The sequence below is a fragment of the Nelumbo nucifera genome, chromosome 7 (assembly GCF_055504915.1).
Source record: "Nelumbo nucifera cultivar China Antique chromosome 7, China Antique-T2T, whole genome shotgun sequence".
In the NCBI taxonomy this organism is placed as follows: Eukaryota; Viridiplantae; Streptophyta; class Magnoliopsida; order Proteales; family Nelumbonaceae; genus Nelumbo; species Nelumbo nucifera.
The window spans coordinates 613,307-629,670 of record NC_142655.1 but is presented as its reverse complement, the minus strand read 5'-3'; the positions used below and the strand labels follow the sequence as shown (position 1 = coordinate 629,670).

Sequence of the window (16,364 nt, the reverse complement as noted above, 5' to 3'; positions counted from 1 at the left end):
AGATCCCTTCTCTTAATCAACCAGAATTGAAATCGTAGCAGAGATCAACCATCGGCCACAAGATAAAAAAAAAAAAAAAAAAGTTGATTTCACCAAGCTACATAGGGGGGGAGAGAGAGATCGTACCAAGAACAGAGGATTGTTCGCGAGGTAGATGCGAAAGCAAGGAAAAATCAATAGAAATCACAGCTTCAGAGATCAAGCCCACCAACAGAGAAAGTTCCTTCAGCAAGACCAAATCCAACAACAGAAGGGAGATTTGGGAAACATAGAGATGCCTAGAACGGGTACGTAAGAGATTTAAATGTATCAGCAATCTAAATAATAGAAGAATCTGGAACAAAGATTAATAACCACCATATTCTTATTGTATGAAACACAAGAACGAATTGACACGCAATTTACCCAAAAAAATAAAAAGAAAAGAAAAGGCCCTCTTATTTTATTTTTCTGGAAATTGAAGGATTGTGGCAGAGAGATTTTACCTGCTGGCAATTTTACCTTTGGGATGGTTTTGGTGGAAGAAAAGGAAAGAGGAAGGAAGTTGCAGAGAAGAATTAGTACCCAAACGCGCATACGCATTCCTCCTTCCTCTTCTTCTAAAAATTTTTAACCCTCCTGAGTCCTGAGTCCTGAGTCCTGACTTTTAAATTTTTTTTCTTTTTCTTTTTTTCTTTTAAGAATTGACAGGCACAGGCAGTGCCTGAAATCTGAAGCGTTTAATGAGTGGGGTCTAGCAAAGAGTGGGGCCCAATCAAGGATTTATCATTTTATATGCGCAGTGAAGAAGATAGACTTGAATTGATTGGTTGGTCAAAAATAAAATAAACAAAAAAAAAAGAAGCTAATTTTTGCTGCGTGGGTTGCTAGCTGAGGGTTCAGGTTGAGCTAATGAGCTCAGCCGTTGAAATAAAAAGCATGTTAATACATATATATTTTAATAGAGAGTAAAGCTGTGAAGGAGGAGGGAGAGAGAGAGAGAGAGAGGGTTAAGATAAGAAGAAGATATTAGTATTTATTAACTATTACGATTATTAGCTTTGCTTTACTAAGTCTAAGACAGACGCGTATGGTGGTGCTGGGATTTCGTTTTCTCTCGTGGAAAGCGGGGACGGCCGGCCCCTTCACCCTCAAAGAAGCCTCAACAATTTTATTTAGGGTTTTTAGCATATAAGGACAAATTTTCAGGTTTAATATCAATAAAAATAATATATTTAAAAAAAAATTAAAAATAGGTTAATAAAGGGCAAAAATACTATTCATCATCTCCTTATTGCCACTGTCGTTCGCTCCTGCCACTGTCGTTCGCTACTGCCCACTGCCGCCTCTGGCAATGTTGTCGAAGGTGGCCGGAGGTAGAAGTGGCGGCGGCGGCACTGGTGGTCATTCCTCTACCCGTTGCTGTCGCCACCTCTGTTTCCACTCATCTCCGGCAACGTTGCCGGAGGTAGAGGCGGAGGTGGCGGCGTTGGACAGAGAAACCACCAGCGCCGCCACCCGCCACCTCTGCCTTCGACCACCTCCGACATTGTCGGAGGCGGAGGCGATGGCGGGTGGCAGCGGACGAGGGTGGCTGGTGGTGGTAGACAACGGCTCTAGTGAACAAATGACACGAAAAAGATGATGAATAGTATTTTTGCCTTTTATTATATTATTTTTAAAAAATTAATTTATTTTTTTAAAATTTTTTAAATATATTACTTTTATTGATATTAAACTTCAAAAGTTGCCCTTATATACTATTATGACTGCATTAGTAACTTCAAATTTAAATTAGCCCCCCACAACGCACATCTCCGCCATGTATTGAAAATATTTCCTATACATGGCAGGATGTGCTGTGGAACATTGTGGGAGACAGTCTCGTGGGGGGGGCTGATTCGATCTCAACAACTTCAATCCTAGAATTAGTGATTTATTTAAAATAATAATTAATTCCAGAAACTTTTTGGCTTCGTTGTCAACCCTGTAATGTTAATTAATTAAGAAATTTTGTCACGTGAGACTCATTAATGGCATACAATTAGAAATGTGAGTGTGTGGTGAGAATTGAGAAATGAAAGCAGAAAGCGAAACAGGAGAGAGGAAGAGGTAGGTAGAGAGAGGAGGGTATAATGAAAATAGGGAGAATGATCAATCAGCCCAGATCAGAATTTTATAACCCCAAAGTACATGGGGAATGCATCTGACCGGGAATTAATGTCAAATTCACGGGCAGGATGTGATTTATAGGAGGAGAGGGCTAGTAATAGGGGGGGCTGGAATTCAGAATTCTGCATCGTGTGTGTTCGTACTTCTCCGATGAAAATATGAGGGTCCTTTCTTTGATCTCTCATTCTCACAACCTCTCATGAGTGATTGAGTCATGTCATGTATTGAATAAATTTAACGTACAGACGGAGAGAGAGAATAAAAGAACCGACACGAGACGAGGAGATGAGTAGATGACCACGTCCACACACCTACCTTGTTTTAAACATCTACCGAGAAAGACTCAGAGAGGTCACAACTCACAACACTACTACATTTTTCAGACACACCACTACCATCCCAGATTCTCTCTCATCATTTGGTCTGGTTCTGTTAAGTCCGGTCTCACAATGTTTAAAATTTTGATACAATCTATTTAAAATGTATCATATTTTTTTGTATATGATACATTTATTCTAATATATTTTTAAGAAATTATTTTTAATAACTAAAACACGTAAAAATAGACCCCTCTAAAATTTTGAAAAAAAATAAAATAAATACAAGATTCAAATTATTGATACATTCCTTTTGGCACATCGGAGAGAGAGTCCTGAGAGTGGGAATTAATCACTAATATGCAGACAAAAATCTGTTTAAGGCACCACTAATAACTCCCTCCTCGAACTCAGCAGTTGTAAGAATCGAATCCACATCTATACTAGAATAAACCAACTGAGCCACCTCTCGGTTGGTCATTGAAAACCCTTGAAGAAAGCCAGGAATACATGTTAATTAGATAAATGCATAAGCATGTAGCTTTCAAATAGAAAGACATGGGAGCAAGGTGGCGTATCGGACAAATCGATATCCTTTTTTTTAATTTCTTTTTAAAACAGGTTCGGAGGGGCGGTTTAAGTCTCCTCCACACTCTGAACCGGTTAGACCCCCGATACACTCACTATAAGGGCGTATCGGAGGGGTCCCGGAATGATACATATCGACCAATACGGGCCGACATGTCTTGATACTCCTAACCCAGATTCTGCACCAAGCAACATGCAAAAGGAAAAGGAGGGTGCCAATTGCCAAACCTGAAAATGAATTGGAAAATCTAAGTTGTTGGAACGTCAGAAGGGAATATTTGCTACTACAGGTGCTGCTTCACTCTTCCACTTCAGATTCCAAAATTCTTGACATTAGTGCTCATCAGCTCAAATAGAAATTCTTGTATTTATTAAGAGGATGAGGAGATCCATCTGAATTCTGAACCCAGCAATAATGGACAATACCACTAAAATCTTGCACCGTGGTAAGAAATAAGAAAGAAGAATATCTTCTGTTCAAAGTGTGGGAGACATGGTGAGGTGGGGTGGGACCTGTTTAGTTTTTCAGTGGTGGGACTGGGTCCTGAAACTTCAATTATTATAGCTCCCTCTCTTCCCTCCCAGATGATCAAGTCTCATTCTCAATCTCATTGTTTGTTGTCCTTGTGTGCTATCTGTATTTTGGCCATTGAAATAGAATCTGGGCGTGGCTTGCCAAATTGTGACTTGTGAGAGCTAGACGGTGCTAGATGCGGACACTGGTGAGTGGTGACTGGACAGGTCGGTAGGGTCCGTAGGGACCAAGGGGAATAGGGGATGACACTTGATAGACTACTAAGCTAAAGTGGACCAAAGCAATGTGTATATGCCTATATGGGGCTGTGGCCTGTGGGTGTGGGTACAAAGTACACTCACATATTCACATACTCTCATGCCCCCACTCCCAGACTCTCACCCCACCCACAAAGAAAAGAGGGAAAGAAACGGCAGCAGGAGATCAAATGAATAGTATGCTTGCATTCTGCTTACAACAAACAAAACAATTCACGAAATCACACAGTAGTTCATCAAGGATTATTAGAAACTAATTGGTGTATATATTTACGGTTGATTGATTTGACGATTGCACCTTCTTTACTGCATTTTCAGTATATATGTTGGGTTCTTTTGCCTTCCTACTTGCTGTGATGCTAGGAATTGCCCAAGTTATTTTAATTGTTTGATTTTAGAATCACAGTTTCAGGGCATATATATTATCTTTTAGTCATTTGCAGTGTAACAAGTATGAAACATATGGATGTTACGGATCATTTGATTTAATTGCCTAAATTTTAAACTACAAACCCATTTATATAGTTCACACTTCACAGTAATAACTATAATGAGGATGAGGATGATCACATATTCAAGATTCATACGGGATTCACACTAGTTACCTTGTGAGCGCTTCAACTGCTGGTTCACTTGTTTGCTTGATTATTTATTTATTTATTCAGTGCTGTGCTTGCTTGCTTCACTGAGCGTTGCACCATGTGTTGACGACGGTTTTCATCTTCATCAACCAGTCGCGGAAAACAGAATCCATCCTATACAAATAGGGGTCCAGAATCATGGTATTGATGCTCTTCAACTTGTTGAAGTCTCTCTCCCAAGCTTCACCTTCTTCAGTTCTCTGATTCAACTTCTGCACTAATCCTTCTTGGGTTATTATCTCTTGGTCCTTTATGTGGATCTCTGGGATGTGTGATATCTTATGCCAATCCTCACCCATCTCCACACACCGTTGCTCAGATGTGAGCATCGCCAAATAGACAAATACTCGAGTGCACGTAGGCATTTCACTTGTTCTGGCAATGACATGAGATTTGGGCAGTCCCAGATTGACAACTCACGAAGCGATGTGAGGTTTCCTAACCACTCTGGCAAAGCCATTATGCTGGGAAAATCCTGTATATGCAGATCTGTTAATGAAGTAACATGCTTAAGGCCCTCAGGCAATGAAATTAGCCTAGGACAATGCCATATCCTGAGGGTCCGAAGGGCTCTGAGGTTCTGCATGCCTACATCTGACAAGGAGACCAGCTCTGAGCATCCTTCAATGTGCAACTTCTCAAGGGTGGTAAGGTGTTGTAAATCCTGTGCTAGATAAGTTAGCTTAGTACAGTTCAGAATTGACAATTCACGAAGAGAGATCAAACCTTGTATCTCCAGCAAAGACGTCAGGCTAGAGCACCCCCAAATGCTTAAAATCCCAAGATCAGCAAGGTTTTTCAATCCTTCTGACAGAGTCATCAATTCATCACATGTCTCAATATGCAATGACTTCAAAGCTATAAGATTTTCCACCTCCCTTTGCAGGGACTTAACTTGTGAAAATTCACTAATCCGAAGAACCGAGAGAGAAGTTAGCCCTGCAACTGACCTCAATAGCAACTCATTGCTATCCCTGAGCTCCAGTTCTTCAAGAGATGCAAGTTGGCATGGGATAGTTGCCAACTTGGGGCATCCAGAGAGAGACAATTTGCTGATGCAAGGTAGTACCTCTGTTCCAAATAGACTCAACCACTCCTCCAAATTTGGCATGTCACAGAGATTAAATTGTTTGAGTGATGGGAATCCACTTACATCACCTTCTCCATAGAATTCAGGGCCAACAATCTTCACAGCATCCATACCTCTTATGTCGAGAACCTTTAGGAAGGTAAGCTGCCCAAGAGGCGGGAGATGTTCACACCTCATGCAATCATTGAGTAAAATCTCAACCAAATTTGAGAGAAGTGTACCCATTAACCATTCAGGAAATTTTACACCCATATACCTATTTATATGGAGTCTTTTCAAATTTATGTGAGGTTCAAGCCATTCCGATGCATGGTCATAATATTCACCCAAGTTCATGGAATCATAGTTATGGTTCCACGACAACTCCAAGAAGCGAAGGTTGTGTTTCTCTCTCAATTTTGCTTGCTTGGCCTCCCTTGCATATCTTAAATTCTCAAGGTTTTCGATAGTTAGTTCACCTTGAAGATTTAGCCCCTGCAGCTCCCCTATTCGACACCCTTTCTCCTTGCCCACGATGAACTTTGACAACGTCTGGAGGCACGTAAGTTTTCCCAGTGCTACAGGCATGCAAGTCAATTGCGGCAATGATCAATTTTCAGATGTCTAAGGCCAACAAGGTTTTTCATGTCTTTGGGCAGTTCTCGGAGTGCATAGCAATGGGAGAGTTTCAGTGTCTGCAGATTCCACAAGGAGTCGACAGATTTAGGCAATACTTCAATGTTAGTGTGAGAGAGGTCAAGAAGCCTTAGGTGTTTCAACTTGCCTACTGAATTAGGCAAGCTGTTGATATTGGTGCAACTTAAATCCAAGGAGCGTAAATATCTGAAACTTGAGGTAATCTTATCAGGGACATCCATGGTGTTGGTTCGGCTGTTTTTAGTGTTTATGTTAGTCATATTTGTGTCTTAAGTTCTTAGTTATTGGGCCTAAACTTGTTTAATGTTTTATTTGTTTTATTTGTCTAGGTGTCCCATCACTAATCAGGGGCATTCTAGTCCATTCATGTAACATTATTTTATAATCATCTATATAAGATTGTAGGGCCGGCTGAAGTGAGTATGCCGCCTTTCTCAAAACTTCTTCTCTTCTTCTTCTTCTTCTTCTTCTTCTTCGGCTGCTGTGTTCCAGCAAACATGGTATCAGAGCACTAATCCGTCTGTCTGGTTACAGCCGCCACCTTTCTCTGCTCTTCTCTATTCCTTTTTTTCCTCTCTCTCTCTCTCTCTTATCTTGGTCGCTGTGAAGAAACCCTAGGGCTGACCGTAGAACACAGCAAGGCCTGTATCTAGGGTTTCCCTTGGTTGTAGGGCCCAAGGGGAGTTTGTTTCAGAAACCGATGTGCTACTAGACACCTTGCAGCAGGTAGTAGCCATTCGGCTGCTAAGAGAGATCTGTGTGGAACAGATCTAGGTGGAAGGACTGACTTCGACAGTCCTAGTACAGATCGTAAGGGTGATTCCAGTCTATGACAGCAGAAATCAAAGCCCAGTCTAGTCTAGAAGAGTTCAGCAAAGTACATAGGTGGATTGTTCTTGGTTTCAGACCTGTTACAAGGGGTTCTCAGACCTGCAACAGCTTCGGTAAGTCTGAAATAATGTTCTTTGTACTGAGTTTTCAATTGTGATCACTGTAAGAGGAAGGAGATGTCTTCAATATCGGGAGAAGTGTCTTCTAGGGATAATAGAACTGGAGGGAGGTCTCCTAATCTGGAAAATCCAAATCTGCACAGCTTGCAAATCACCAGTGTATTGTTGGATGAATATAACTTCAGAGAATGGTCTGTTTCAGCCATGCTCTTCATTACTTTCCAGGAACTTACGGGTTATTTAGATGGATAGAAGAAGGAACCTGTAGTGGGTAGTGCGGAGTATGCAGTATGGCATAAGGAAAATGCTACTGTTATGTCCTGGCTGCTTGCTTTGATGACTCCAAGAGTGGCCAGGACTGTTCAACACTTTCCTATTGCTGCTGAGATTTGGGAGAAAGTCTCTAAAACTTATGGACAGAGAAAGAACAATGCCAGAATTTATAGGCTGAATCAAGACATTGCTGCATTGAGACAAGGAGATATGACAGTTGCAACGTATTTTGCACCTTAGAAGGACTATGGGAAGAACTTGATCATCATCTTATTCTTGATTGAGAGAATGCAAAAGACAAGGAGAGGCATGACAAACAAAATGAAGAGGGTAGAGCCTTTTAAGTTCTTGGCTGGTTTAGACCCAGTGTATGAGAGCATAAGGTCTCAAATTCTAGGAAAGGATGAAATGTCAAATTTACACCATGTCTATTATCTAGTAAGGAATGAAGAGGTTAGGAGGAAAGAGATGCAAGTTGACACTCAAACACAGCCTGTTGAACATTCAGCCCTGATTTCTTCAAACCAAAAGGGGAGCAAGCATTCAGACAAGAGGCATCTTAAGTGCTCTCATTGTGGTGGTGAAAGGCATGTAAAAGAGACTTGTTGAGTTCTTTATCCTCATCTGAAACCAGCTGCGTTAAGGAAAGACAAGAAGCCCCAGAAGAATCAAACAACAATTGGGAACCATGTTGTCACAGTGGTGATAGCTCGAAGAACACATCTACAGTTGCATCTTCTCCCATGGGACAGACTGCTAATTCCTCCACATCCGGGTCCTTGGGTTTCACTGCTGATGAGGTAGAGGTCCTTAGCCGAGCCCTAACCCGTCTAAGGACTAATTCCCTTGCTTCCACCTCTCTTGCCAGATCAGGTATTGTCTCTGCTTATAGCACAACTAGTTCTATAAACTCTACTTCTTGGATTATTGATTCCGGTGCAACTGACCACATGACACACATGTCCTCTTTATTTTCTTCTTACCAATTGATGTCTAACCAAGATAAGATGAGAGTTGCTGACGGTTCCCTCTCCACCATCTCTGGGAAGGGGGGGTTGACCTAAGCAAGAACCTCTCTCTTAAATCTGTTCTACATGTTCCAAATCTTACTTTCAATCTCTTATCTTTCGAAGCTTACCAAGAATTTAAACTGCAGTGTAACTTTCTTTCCTACTCATTGTGTCTTTCAGGACAGATTGACGAAGAGAACGATTGGGAGCGGTCATGAGTGTGGAGGTCTCTACTATTTTGATGCAGGCATAAGTTCGGCCTTACAATCATCTGCTACCGGTAGTCAGAATAATGAGTCAATAGCTAGGTTACACTTGTGGCATGCTAAGCTAGGTCATTTACCTTTTTCATCATTGCAAGGGTTGTTTCCTGAATTATTCAAGGGTATTTCGAGTCAAAGTTTAGTTTGTGAAGTGTGTCAGTTGTCAAAACAATGTAGAACTCTTTATCCAATTTCTAGTAATGAAATTCAAGCTCCTTTTGATTTGGTCCATTCTGATGTTTGGGGGCCCTTCACCCCTTGTTTTTGTGGATGGCTTTCGTTACTTTATCAGTTTTATTGATCACTACTCACGATGCACATGGATCTACTTGTTAAAAGGACGTGATGAAGTGCCGCGGATAACCATGGCATTTTGTAAAATGATTGAAACTCAATTTTACAAGAAGATTAAGCAATTCCGTTCAAACAATGCTGCTGAATATTTTGAAAGATCTTTGAACCTGTTCATAGAAGATGCTGGCATGCTACATCAATCATCTTGTGCTAGTACCCCTCAACAGAATGGGGTTGCTGAGCGCAAAAATAGACACTTATTGGAGACCACTCGAGCTTTATTATTTCAGCACAAGGTTCCCAAGCACTACTGGTCTCAAGCAGTCCTTACCGCATCATATCTGATAAATTGGATGCCATCCAAGGTGTTGGGTATGAAAACTCCTTTCTCTATCCTTTGCCCTAATCTTCCTGACTTTCCTCTTCCACCTAGAGTCTTTGGTTGTGTATGTTTTATGCATGTAAAGGATCCAAAGAAGACTAAGTTGGATCCTAGGGCTACGAAAGGAATCTTCTTGGGTACTCTCCTACACAGAAAGGTTACAAGTGTTATGATCCCGTCACCAAGAAGAAATACGTCACAAAAGATGTGGTATTTTTTGAGTCTCACTCATATTTTCATTCTTCCCAGAATCCTCTTCAAGGGGAGACTAGTGGGATGGAAGAGGATTCTTCTTTCCCCTCCTTTTTTGTGCCTCTTTCTGCCTCGGGCCTTCCATCTTCTCCTCCTGATCCTCCTAGTTGTAGCATCCCGGGTGAACCTAGTGAGGCTCCCATTGCACCTATTACCTCTTGATGCTGCAGATGTAACTGAGGACACCAGTAAGCAACAAAAAGATATAAGAATCACCTACAACAGAAGGAAAAAATACCCTCTAATTCATGGCAGCAATCAATCGGACTCGGATCAATCTGCCTCAGCAGCTCCAGGTAATCCTATCACTCATACTTTTGATTTGGATCTCCCTATTGCTCTTCGTAAGTCTACCCGTTCTTGTACTATCCGACACCCCATTGCTGACTTTGTTTCTTACTCACGTTTATCTCCTCATTATTATTCCTTTGTGTATGCTCTCTCCTCCGTGCATGTTCCTACTAGGTACTCAGAGGCAGTGTCTGATCCAAGATGGAAAGAGGCTATGAATGAAGAAATGAAAGCCTTAATGAAAGCAAGGACTTGGGAATTAGTGGATCTACCAGAAGGGAAGAGCACTATGGGATGCAAGTGGGTGTTCACTGTAAATCTTGGATCAGACACTGCCTCTGAGTACCTAGTAGGGACATGCACGGAAGAGATAGCAGGCACAAAGGAATAATAACGAGGAGAGAGGCTATGAATGAAGAAATAAAAGCCTTAATGAAAGTCGGGACTTGGGAATTAGTGGACCTACCAGAAGGGAAGAGCACTGTGGGATGCAAGTGGGTGTTCACTGTGAAGCATAGGGAGGACGGGTACATTGAAAGATACAAGGCCAGACTTATGGCAAAGGGGTTTACTCAAAAGGAAGGGATTGACTACAAAGAGACATTTGCTCCAGTCGCAAAGCTCAACACAATCCAGGTCTTATTGTCATTAGCTGCAAATTTCTCCTGGGAGCTACATTAGTTGGATGTGAAGAACGCTTTTCTAAATGGTGATCTACGTGAAGAGGTATTCATGGATCCTCCACCAGGTTATATGGCCTTAAGCAATCTCCTCGGGCTTGGTTTGAGAGACTTTGTGGGGCCATGAAGAGAGTGGAATACACTCAAAGTGGTGCAGATCATACTCTGTTCATAAGGAAACAGAATAGTCGACTTACGGTACTCATCGTCTATGTGGATGATATGGTGATTACAAGGGATGATCTGGAAGAGATAAAAAGATTAAATGAGTTCTTCAAAGACTTGGGCCATCTGAGATACTTCCTTGGAATTGAAGTTGCTAGGTCACAAGAGGGCATCTATATATGTCAGCGGAAGTATGTCCTTGACCTTCTAGGGGAGACAGGTATGATGGGGTGTAGACCAGCAGATACTCCAATAGAACAAAACCATGGTCTACAGGTCAGTTGGATAGGACTACCTTGATAAAGAAAGATACCAAAAACTGGTAGGGAAGTTGATATATTTGTCTCTCACTCGACCAGATATTGCTTATGTTATACATGTTGTCAGCCAGTTCATGCACTCTCCAAAGATTCCTCATATGAGAGTAGTGGAAAGAATTCTTAGGTACTTGAAGACTTGCCCAGGAAAAGGAATTATGTTCAAAAAACACAATAAAATTGAAATTGAAGCGTATACTGATGCAGATTGGGCTGGCTCTGTTGGCGACAGGAAGTCTACTTTTGGGTATTGCACGTTTGTTGGAGGAAATCTGGTTACATGGCGAAGTAAAAAGCAGAATGTGGTTGCTAGATCAAGTGCAGAGGCTGAATATCGAGCTATGGCTCATGGTGTTGCTGAACTACTGTGGCTTAGGACCCTTGTTGTTGAGCTCGGGGTAAAGGTCGAGTGTCCACTCAGGTTGTACTGTGACAGCAAGGCTGCCATCAACATTGCAAATAACCCAGTGCAACATGATAGGACGAAGCACATTGAGATTGACCGACACTTCGTTAGAGAAAGAATCGTTTCAGGAGAACTCTGCATTCCTTATACTCCTTCCGAGATGCAGATTGCAGATGTGTTAACTAAAGGACTAGCTTCAACGAAGTTCTCAGACTTACTTGGCAAGCTAAACATGACTGACATCCATGCTTAGCTTGAGGGGGAGTGTTGGTTCGGCTGTTTTTAGTGTTTATGTTAGTCATATTTGTGTCTTAAGTTCTTAGTTATTGGGCCTAAACTTGTTTAATGTTTTATTTGTTTTATTTGTCTAGGTGTCCCATCTCCTTCTTCTTCTTCTTCTTCTTCTGTTGTGTTCCAGCAAACACATGGATTCCTGTCTTTCAGTCATCACCAATAGAAAAGCATGCAGCTTCTTCCCATTATCATATAGTGATTGTTTTAAGGATAGTTTGTTCCTTGTCTGCCTCTAGAACTGAGCACTCAAACCCAGCAACAAACTGGACAAGATCATGCATGAGGTCATGCATCTTGCATGCAACTATGTTGTCGTCATCATCTTTCTTTGCATCTTGAAAGAATGACCTCCACAGTAGAAAAGATGTGCTGGGAGATAGGATAACACTAATAAAGTTGACCCTAGCAAACCTCCCTGTGTACTATATGTTATTCTTCAAAATGCCGGAGGGAGTAAGCAAGAGCATTGAGAAATTAATAAGGGACTTCTTATGGGAGCCAAGAGAAGAGAAAAGAGATCACAAGGTGTGCTGGGAGATAGTTAGTAGAGATAAAAAGTTTGGGGGTCTTGGAATAGGAAATATGCAAAAAAGAAATTTATCTCTACTAGGGAAGTGGCTATGGAGAATGCCAAAAGAAAGAGAGAAACTATGGGCAAGGGTGGTGGTGAGTATACACGGGCTGTTGGACAATGGATGGGATGCTGGATCACTGCAACAGGCTACCAGAGCTTCACCTTGGAAGGCAATACAAGCAATCCTACCTTGTTTCTTGCCTCTTGTAAGGTATGAACTAAATTCTGGCAACTTAATCAAATTTTGGAATCAAATCTGGTATGGGAACTCCCCTTTGAAAGACTTATACCCCTCTTTGTGTTCTTTATCATGTTTCAAGAGTGAGCCCATTTCAACTTTATCAGTCCCTTCAAACTCAGTCAATGGTTTTGATTGGAACTTTGGCTTTAGAAGGGGATTAAGGGATTCAGAAATTGATAGTGTACTCTCTTTAATCCAAAACCTTGAAGGAACTTTCTTTGATCCTGATAAGTCTGAAGAAAGAATTTGGACACCTTCCTCTTCAGGCCTGTTTTCCTGTAACTCCTTCTTCAAAGTGTTAACCCAACCTCCCCTTAGTCCCCCTCAATCTTTTCCTGTTAAGGAGGTATGGTGCAAGCCTATCCCACCTAGGATTGCGGCTTTTTGTTGGGAAGTTGTACACGAAAGAATAAATACTTTTGACTGGCTACAAAGGAAGAGGAAAAAGTGGTGCCTTTCCCCACACTTGTGTGTTCTTTGTAAGGCTAATAGTGAGACTTGCTTTCATTTGTTTATTACTTGTCCGTTTGTTGCTGGTATTTGGGAATGATTTTTTTCCTTATTTGAATGCAGGTGGACACCTCCGGCTGACTTCAAAAGTCTCTGATCCAACTTCCTGTCCTTCGCCGAAGAAGATAGGTAACATCATGTGGAAGAGTGCTAGGGCGGCAATAATCTGGGTAGTGTGGGAAGAAAGAAATGCAAGAATTTTTAGAGAAAAGGAGAGAACAAAAGAGGCCATGATTGAACCAATTCTGATTAGAGCGGCTCAATGGATGAAATCCTTAGGAAACTTCTCACATATATCCATTGATGGTATCATTAGAAACTGGAAGATAGTGGCAGATTCAAATGTCAATAAGCAGCCTGTTATTCCTATCTGGACCCCTCCTGAAAGAGGATTTATAAAGCTTAATTTTGACGGCAGTAGCATGGGAAACCCAGGAAGGTCAGGAATTGGAGGTGTATTCAGGGATGAGGAGGGTAAAGTGTGTGCATTATTCTCAGGCCCAGCAGGTGAAGGAGATTCACTAAGAGCGGAAGTGATGGCAGTTATGAAATGAGTGCAAAAGGCTACAACCATGAATGCTAAAAAGCTAATCATTGAAGGGGATTCCAAACTGGTAGTGGCTTGGCTACTGGATGAGGAAAGTAGGATGTGGAAGTATAATAATGAGAAGAAAAAATTCAGATGGATCACAAAGGACATGGAACTGAGAATACAGTGGGTGAAAAGAACAGTTAATTCAATGGCTGATGCACTGGCCAAGCAAGGGGTTGGGAGAATTCAAACATTTTGGGCACAACTGTAATTGTAATTGTAACTAAAGTTAAAGGGGAGAGATAAGAGAGCTTGTCTCTCTCTCACTTTCTCTTGTACACTTTCCTTAAAATTCAATGAAGTAATCAGTTATTCATGAAAAAAAAAATGACCTCCACAGTAGATAGTTGAAATAATCGTTACCAATATCTTCAAGATTTCTGCTTTCACGGTATGGTTGAAATTGAATGTAGCCTTCTGCCATCCAAAGCTGGATCAGTTTCTCCTTGTCAATGACATAATCCTTTGGGAATACTGAACAGTATGCAAAGCACTGCTTCAAATGTGATGGTAAATGTTTATAACTCAATCTCAAGGCGGGTAAGATTCCATCTCTTTCCTGAGTCTGAAGTAATTTCCAAATATGGCTGTCCTTGATGAACAACCACTCTGCCTCATCCTTCTTAGAGTGCATCAAGCTTCCCAGAGTCTATTGCTAAAGGCACACCACCACACCTCTTAACAATTTCCCTCCCAATTGCCACCAATGTTTGGAGTATCTTCTGCTCCTCCAGGTGCAAAGGCACACATCTTGAACAAGGACCAGCAATCTTCTTCCGATAGCCTTCCCAAATGATAAGTAGGAAGGTAGGAAGTGAACCCATGATGGATGCAACTTCTTCACTAGGAATGGTTACAATGACTTTGCTCCCCTTTGCACCACCCCTTAACAAAATTCTTAGCCTTTCCCACTTGTCATAATCCTCACACCATACATCATCTAAGACAAGTAAAAATCTCTCCCCACTCAATACCTCCCGAAGACGAATCTGTAGCAGATCCATGTCTAAGAGGTCACATTTGTTCTTAGATGCAGATTCTATAATTGCTCTAGTGAGCTTTCTGACGTCAAAATCCTCAGCCCCACAGACCCAAATTCTTAAATTGAAATTTTCTTTGACCCAATTATCATTGTAAAATAATTGAGAAAGAGTCGTCTTACCTAACCCCCCCCCCCCTGCCAACTATGGGAATGACAGAAATATCATCCAGATTACCCAACCCAGTTAACATATCCACAATTTTCGTTTTATCTTTCTCTTCCTAAAACTTCAGATTCGATGATAAAGGAGTGAGTCTGTTATCTCTCGTCATCCTCATGTTGCTTATTTAGAACCCCCTCCCTGAAGTGAAAATTAATCCTCTCTACAGCAATTGTAATTAGTTTCTTATTGATCTCCTTTGCCCTAAGGCCCATCTTAATATGAAACGCAACTGGATTAGAAGGTGAAAAGAAGCTACATACCCGGCGCTTCATGTGGTTCTCAGTATCAACTTTTAGTCGTAGAGCCTCTGTTGCAAACTCATCCAACAGGTTATCTGCATCATAAACCACATCTTTAAGTTTAGTCAACCAATTCCCCACCGCTTTATCCTTCACTTGTCACTCCTCTGTGTCTTCAAGCACAGCTAGAATGGTTGACAGCACACTCTCTAGCTTCTCTAGCTCCTCCTTAGCTGTTGACCAAAGCACATACTCTTCAACAATAAGCGAAGCTAACTTATGAAACAAAACTGGTAGAAAAGAGGATAGAATTATTTCTGACATCTGTATTTTCTCTTCAATCCTCACTTCTCACAAGGAGATTCAGATTTCTAAAGGTACAGGAGATATTGTTTTTCATTTTCCTTTTTATGTTATGTAATTTGAAGGTTTTATTTTCACTCGGTGACCCCATCATCAACGTATTACCACATAAAAATAAAACAGGGAGACTTGCAAGTCGTCTCTTTTTCACCTACCATTTGGATTTGGACCTCGCTTCGTTTTTCTGGCTGCCCCATGTAAATGTAACTTAGATGATGAGAGTATCAATTAATTTCCCGGAAAACTGATATCCTTGAATGTATGACCTTGGTTAAATAACTTATCCATCAATTTATAAAAGTATTCTCATAAAAGTGATTTTGTAAAAGTGCTCTCATAAAAGTGATTTTATAAAAGTACTTTTATAAAAGTACTCTCATAAAAGTGTTTTTATAGAAGTAAAAATACTTTCATAAAGTGCTTTTATAAAAGTACTTTTGTAAAAGTGTTGTTATAAAAATATTTTCGTAAATGTGTTATTATAGAAGTATTTTTATAAAAGTGCTTTCGTAAAAGTACTTTCATAAAAGTGCTCTCGTAAAAGTACTTTCATAAAAGTGCTCTCGTAAAAGTATTTTTATAAAAGTACTTTTATAAAAGTGCTTTCGTAAAAGTACTCTACTTTTGAAAAGTAATTCTCATAAAATTACTTTTATAAAAATGCCTTTGTAAAATTGCTTTCATAAAAGGGTATAATTGGTATTCTAAAAGTTTACTAGGGACAATTCTAGGAGAAATAATTTGAATAAGTGCTTATTGTATAAGCACTTAAAACAAAAAAGCTGAAAATTTGGGCTTAAAAAATACGGAAAAGTATGGACAGGCCAAATGCAGATTTCTGATTTTCA

General features: G+C 40.7%; 1 pseudogene across 1 annotated transcript; it reads right to left on the bottom strand.

Annotated features, from left to right (window-relative positions):
• Positions 1-140: 140 nt before the first annotated feature.
• On the bottom strand, positions 141-15,881 carry LOC104597788 (putative disease resistance protein RGA3; annotated as a pseudogene). Its single transcript, XR_016078595.1, has 5 exons — positions 15,016-15,881; positions 14,042-14,972; positions 11,996-12,140; positions 502-6,481; positions 141-278 (listed from the first exon to the last, which is right to left on the bottom strand). The product of XR_016078595.1 is annotated as a putative disease resistance protein RGA3 (transcript).
• Positions 15,882-16,364: the final 483 nt, after the last annotated feature.